General features: G+C 42.4%; 1 long non-coding RNA gene across 1 annotated transcript in view; it reads left to right on the top strand.

Moving 5' to 3' along the window:
* Positions 1-818: 818 nt before the first annotated feature.
* LOC129391669 (uncharacterized) overlaps positions 819-7,161 on the top strand; it is a 22,841-nt gene continuing 16,498 nt past the window's right edge. Inside the window, exon 1 of the long non-coding RNA XR_008616256.1 lies at positions 819-870. This is a non-coding gene — a long non-coding RNA (uncharacterized lncRNA). The remainder of the gene's footprint in view (positions 871-7,161) is intronic.

Raw genomic sequence — 7,161 nt, 5'->3', positions numbered from 1 at the left:
TCAAGTTTGCCTCTTCGTCTGCAAGTCCTTAACAACAGAGAACAAAACCCAAGATCACACTCACAGAAATGACTAGTGTGTGTAGAAAATGGGCTATGAAGTCACTGTAAAAGTTACGTACATATGGTAGGCCAAAGGGTGCAAAATTTCAGTTATAAGGTGAATAACTTCTTGGGATGTAATTACAGCATGTGACTATCTTAACAGTATTGATTGTGTACTTGAAATTTGCTAAGAGTAGATCTTGTGTTCTCATTACCAAAAAAAATCATAACAATGTGAAGTGATGAGTGTATTTATTGGCTTGACTGTAGCAATAATCTCACATTATGTATATCCAATCATCATGCTGTACACCTTAAATATATACAATTTCAATTGGTCAATTATATCTCAATAAAGTTCAAAAAAAGTTATGTACAAAGAAATTATGAGACATGATTAAGAATAACTTCGTTAATTTTATGGTTAACTGCAACAAAGAGAAAAAATTCTGCCCTGATAAACCATATAATATTAATTTCTCAAATCATCATCCGTTTGGATATTTTTTTTAACTTTCTGTGTCAGACACAGGCTTCAGAATTACAAATTTTGATCGAATACTTAACTCAGTGATTGAAAGGAATATTATGAACTGTCCTTAGAAAGTCAAGCTATCTAGGAAAATTATAGCCAAGAATATGTATTCAGAAATTTATTTAATGGTGTGCTCAAAATTACTTTTAGTGAAAATATGAGTTAATATTTCTTTAGCAAAAATTGTACTTATTTTATATTACAGAAAGAAACATGCTGTATTGAAGTGTCATACCAATACAGCAATGGCAAGAAACAGAAGCTATAGACGCAGCGCCTGGGAGATGAACAGTGAGTAGTAAGGCTGACTACAAGGGAAGGCAGGTGGGGACCTTGACACACAGAGAGGAGCACCATGTGCTATCAGTGTGTGTCCCTCAAAACCCACAGATTGAAGCCCTAACCCCAGGGTGATGGTACTAGGAGGAGGGGCCTTTGGGAGGTGATCAAGATCATTGAGGTGAACGAGGCCATGGGGGTGGAGCCCCCGGGATTGGGGTTAGTGCCCTAATAAGAAGGGGAAGAGACTACTGGAGCACTCCATCCACTCGCCCCCCACTGCCCCCACCATGTAAGGACCCATGTAAGGAAGACCTCCATCTGCAAACCAGGGAGAGACCCTCACCAGACATCAGCCCTGCTGGCACTTCGATCTCGGACTTCCAGACTCCAGAACTGTGAGAAATGTATTCCTCTTGTTTACATCCCAGTCTAGGGCATTTCATTGTGGCCGCCTGAGCTGACTAATACATTGTGTTTAAGAGAGAAGGTGTGGGAGCAGGTTCCAATGGTCCCCAGAATGAGTTTGTGTCAGCAGTGTGCTATAAAAATGCTAAGAGCAGGTGGAGACACCTTTGACGAGACAGGTAGGGTGCTGGCTAGAGACAGGAAGCATCGGCCCTTGGCTACAGAATACCTGATCTCAATTTGCAGGCGTCGTTTGCACACAGGTGTGAGATGCCCCTCCCACCAGTGGCCTGTGTGGGGTAGGTATTGGCAAGTTACAGGTTTTCTAATATTCCCACTCACATTGTTTGAGTCCGTGCTCACCATAGATGTCTTTTCCAAAACTAGATGTCTGGAACAACTTGTGTAATAGCATTGGTCTCATCATCATCTGCTTTTGTTCTAGTTATTACTCAATGAAAGTTGTTTGCCATTAAAACGTATTTCCTCTCGTGAGAAAAGCACAATAATTACATATTAAATGAGGTATTTTAAATATCTGCAGCCTGGGAGAAGCTGCTGGCAATATAATAGTATTTTAGAAAATTACATTCTTGTTTTTCTTTCTATAAATGGCACTGAGTGTTTATAAGTATTTTGGAAGCATATCTGAATTTATATATGATACATGGGCTAAATTTTTTAAAGAAAATCTAACTGTGCTGTCCTACCATATCCAGTCTAAGACTGAGTTGAGATCACTGGTCACGGTAGCCAATAAATTGAGGGATATTCCTGAGGTAGAAACTAGACCTATAGATCAAAAGTGAAGTTTTTGTCACTCCAACCGAAAAAGCATTTGAAATTAAATCAGAGCATGAAGTGATTTATTTACCGGGACCCGTCATGTTACTACCAAGATTAAACACTACATAATGCAAGAGCAATATGCCTTCACCAACACAGCCAGAGGCTTAGCGGAGGCATCTATGATGTCAAAGTGAGTTATCAGGGGATAGAGTTTGTGGCGTGAATGTCACGTTGAGAGATTTAATAATAAACCAAGGGCTTAGGAAAAGGAAGGTGCAAACTAGTACTGACTGAGGGGAAGAGAACCATATTGGACTTTGGAGAACCGGATTGTTTAAGGAGACGCTGGGCACTGAGTCTGGAAGACAGACATTGAGTCCCACACGGTTAGACGTGCGCTAGACTCAGGGTGAACGGAGACCTGGGAGACCCCCTTGCTGCGTTTAAGGGATGAAGTCTCAGTTTATCTCAGACCCAGGGGCAGTCACAGGTGCCCTGAGCTAAATCACACCCTCAAAGACTCCATTTCATCATGCATTCAGACTACAGTTTGCTTTAAAAATCTTTTTGATTGTAGATTCCCAAAGAAACATTTAATGTAATACATTTAGTAAGATGACATTTCAATGTCTTCCTCTAAGTAAGTAATCGTGAGTTATTGCCAAACCCTCCCTCAGAATGTTTCTCCTGTCAGTTGCACGGGAAATAGCGTCAGCCTGCCTGGCATTGGAGCTGTGGAGGGTGAGGCATATTGTGTGTCCCAACCCCTGCAATGTGACATTCTGTGACAGGGTCACAGGGAGGAACAGGCGGTGTCACGGCTGGACAAGGAAGTGAGATTTATGACGGCTCGTTCCAACTTTGCTTGCCTGGTGCCGCTAACGTTTCGGTTCTCCCGGGGAAACCATGCATTGGCGGCCTCTCAGCTGTAAACAGGAAATTAATAATAAAATGTGACTCCAATGGTCCATAAGCAGTGTTTGTATCCTAGGCTTCTTTCATAACATCGTACTGTTATTTATTAAGTGTCAGAGCCAGAACTAAACTTGATAATAAATGCAGTATCAGTAACCAGGTCACAACCCTAACAACCTAACAAAATTGAGTGCTTGTAAAAGAAGAATAATGGCCTATTCAAATAGAATCTGCTCTTGAAATAAATGAGCTTTAGTAAAAAAAAAAAAAAAAAAAAAAAAATTGAATAGGTTTCTTGGCAAACAATGACTTAGAAAATTCAGTATTATAAGAAAACCACTTGGATTGGATTGGATTTTTCTGCTTTATATGGAAATTTGCATTACTTTGTGTGACTATTTCAAGGCAGCTTCTTAAAATATTAAATTTTACTGCATAAACTAAGAAGAAAATAGGAAAGGACCACAAAGGCATTTCATTTAGTCCTCTCCTCTAGTTTAGAAATGAAGCACATAAAACATGTTTTTTAGAAAAAAATAAACGCAGTGTATTCGAATCAGGCTGTAAGAGAACTAGATCCAACTACAAAAATATTTCTAAAGATCCACTTTTACCCTCTATGGTCAGGATTTGGGGTCATGAGTAACTGAGTAAGCAGAGCATCCTTGGGAGGGAGGGGAGGCAGCCCAGGGGACTCGGGGCAGCCCCAAGAGAGAGGGGGCCCTGGTCTCCCCAGACAGCTCCAGGAGGAATGAGCAAAGGGCAAGGTTGTGCATGCTGGCTCTTCAGATCAAGTGCACTTCAGCTGAAGATTCTAGATTTGTCAGAATAACTGGAAAACAGCTGAGATGGTTTCTATAGATGATATATAGAAAACAGAGAAACATGAAAATTGAAGATTGACATAAACAACTAGGACACACGTTTCCATGTCCCAAGTTCCCTGTTATTTCTCAGCCCCTTTTTTTTTACTGTTGTGGCCTCTCCCGTTGCGGAGCACAGGCTCCGGACGCGCAGGCTCAGCGGCCACGGCTCACAGGCCTAGCCGCTCCGCGGCATGTGGGATCCTCCCAGACCGGGGCGCGAACCCGGTTCCCCTGCATCAGCAGGCGGACCCTCAACCACTGCGCCACCAGGGAAGCCCCTCTCAGCCCCTTTTCTGTTTAATGTTTACAGCAGCCCGAATCTTAATTGACAGTATTCTAGAATCTAGAATACAGAATCATAATTTACAGTCTTCTAAATGACCTCAGGCCGGCTTTTAAACTGTCTCTACACTGAAACATGGAGCATCTGATGTCCCGATACTTCACATAGTTATGTTCAGTGTGGATCAAATCATCAGTTCTATCTGGGAAAGAAGTTATGTTCTGTCCCTTTACGAGGTACTCAGGGGCTCCTGTCCTGAGCACAGGGGGAAAAAAAACAACAACAACAGATAAACGGTACTTAGGAGACAGTACAAAGGAGCAGGGAAGCTGTTGGGAACGGAATCAGGAAATCTTAAAGAGCAGTTGGGTTTTCTTCCCTAGACTTAATGAGGTATAATTGGCAAATAACAATTGTATATATTTACATTGTACAGCCTGATGTTTTGATATATAGATATATTACGAAATAATCACCACAGTCAATTTAAAATAGTCAAACTCATGGAGAGCAGAATGGCGGACCCTGGGGGAGTGGGGCGGGGGAGTGGGAATCCAGAGATGCTGGTCAAAGGGCGCGAACCCTCAGTTACTCGAGATGGGAGGGAGTGGGTTCCAGAGGTCTAACGCGCAGCGGTGTGACAAGGCTGATAAAACTGTATCCTATACGGGAAATTTGCTAAGGGGGAGATGTGAGTGTTCCTACCACTGAAACCAAACCAAACCTCAGTGGGCATCTGGGCAGGTCCTCGAGGGACGGGCAGGGCCCGCATGAGTACGCGGCCTCTCCAGGTGGAGTCGCGTGTGTGGTGTCCTGGGTGGAGGGTTACACAGCCCTCCGCTGGCTCTGGGTGGACACAGGCTCCTCGAGCTGCTGGGACCGCCTCACATAGATCTTTGTAAGCGTTTTAAAAAGCGTGGGCTTGACTTGGTTTCCATGGAAGGCGCTTAGGCATGAAAGGACACCATCAGACTTGTGCTGGAGAAGAAGCGCCATGCACTGCTGTAATGTAAGGTGTTAGTAACAGGGGTGACTGTAAGAAAAGAGGGAGGGGCCACAGGGGAACTCTGTTACTTTCCACTCAATATTTCTGTAAACGTAAAACTACTCTAAAAATTACTCTATTCTTTTTTAAAATGTGTATGAAGAGGGCAGATGATGATATTTGGAAAACATCAGCAGTTAAGGACTGGATGGAGAAGGAAGAGGTAATTTTTTTTTTTTAAGAAAAAAGGAATAAATACTAAGCTGCAGAGCTGGCCATCACGCCCGATGTGAGCTCCTCGTTACATCAGTAATTTCATGGGTGATGCTCCCGGCATCCTCAGTCCTGTAAGATGAAGATGTTTCTAGTATCTGTGAATGTATTTAGCTGAACCCTATGAAGTTGCCGTTTTACAGTTGCACACCAGCAAATTCATATCTTTCTAACACGCACACCCGCACATGGCATTTCCTGCCTCTCCATCTCCTCTCCAGTGAGTGAGTCTTTTCTCACAGTCACCACGGTGCCCACGCCCTCCATCCTCCTGCCCCTTGAACAGGACAGCTTGCTGCTGCCTCGGGACTTTCCGGAAGCTTCCACAGCTGCCTACTGATCTCAGACAACCCCCGCCCTGCAGCCCCACCGACCCGCAGCTCTCTCTTTCCTGCTGCAGTGCTTCATCCTTTCTCCATAATAACCACTGCTCTCTGAACACTGTGCTCTCGTGGCTTGTTTATGGGTCATCTCCCTTGTGACTGCTTTTTCTTTTTTCTTCATCGCTGTGACTGGTAAAATGTAGGTTCTCATTTTCCCGTTGAAAGAAGAAATGACAAATATCGTGTATGGCAACGTTCTGTGGTCTCACATTAGTTTTTTCATCGTTTTTCATTTTCAGAGCAGGAGAGCTTTGGAGCTAGATGGAATCATATGATCATTAGGTTGACGTATGAGAAAACGGAGGCCCACAGATGTTACTCCTTGTTGAAGATCAGAGAACAGATGTGTGACTGGCAGCCCAAAACTTTCTCTACTGATCCCTTTAATTTTTTATAGCCGTTTGCCACAAGCCTTTGGGGGGGGCATTACACCACAGTAATGTTAACCTCATTTTTAACTGAGTTGACAAGTTCTTTTAGGAAATCACCCAGCGATCACTTGCCCAAATTGTAAATAGTTATCTCAGTTCTTATGATCTGAGTCCCAACATCTGCATGAAATTCCATGAGCTTTCTAAAACGTTATTTAAGAGGATTTCTATGTCATTTTTAAAACAGCAATGACCGTGGAAAACCGTGTATATGTGTGTGTACATGTGTGTGTATGTGTGTGTACATGTGTACCTGTGTGTGTATGTGTACGTGTGTGTGTGTGCGTGAATTTATAAAATCTCCTTCCCTTACAGCATAATTCCCTTCAGTGTATTAGAGCAGATGCCTGGAACAGCAAACAACTAAATAGATTTTATTAAATTAAAACAGAAATCAATGAATGTGTGAACCCTTAACAAGAGAAGCTTTGATGTGTGAATCAGCTTTAACCATGAGAAGCAGCCTCAGTGTGGGCAATGCATGATTTTTTAGCTTCTGTCATTTATGTCTAAGTTCTTCTGTGAAGAGTTACTAGCTGTGTGACCTTGGGCAAGTAACTAAACATGTCTGAATCTCAAAACAGATGTATGACTGGCAGCCCAAAACCTTGGGCTATTTTGGGGTAAAACTATGTACCTATTTTGAAAGTTTGAAGTTAAGATTAGTGATAAAGTGAAAGGGATTTGGCCATACATACTGTCAATAAATAGTGTTATTTGTGACTGTTCTTGTTTATAACTTTCTTGCTTGTAGGTTCTTCCCTTTCATCACTTTAAGTACATCATGCCACTCCCTTCTGGCTTGTAGAGTTTCTGCTGAGAAATCAGCTGTTAACCTTATGGGAGTTCCCTTGTATGTTATTTGTCATTTTTCCCTTGCTGCTTTCAATAATTTTTCTTTGTCTTTAATTTTTGCCAATTTGATTACTATGTGTCTCAGCGTGTTTCTCCTTGGGTTTATCCTGTATGG

Source organism: Physeter macrocephalus, chromosome 20 (genome assembly GCF_002837175.3).
Source record: "Physeter macrocephalus isolate SW-GA chromosome 20, ASM283717v5, whole genome shotgun sequence".
Classification (NCBI taxonomy): Eukaryota; Metazoa; Chordata; class Mammalia; order Artiodactyla; family Physeteridae; genus Physeter; species Physeter macrocephalus.
Note: the sequence above shows the minus strand (reverse complement) of the source record. Positions and strands in the feature narration are given on the sequence as shown.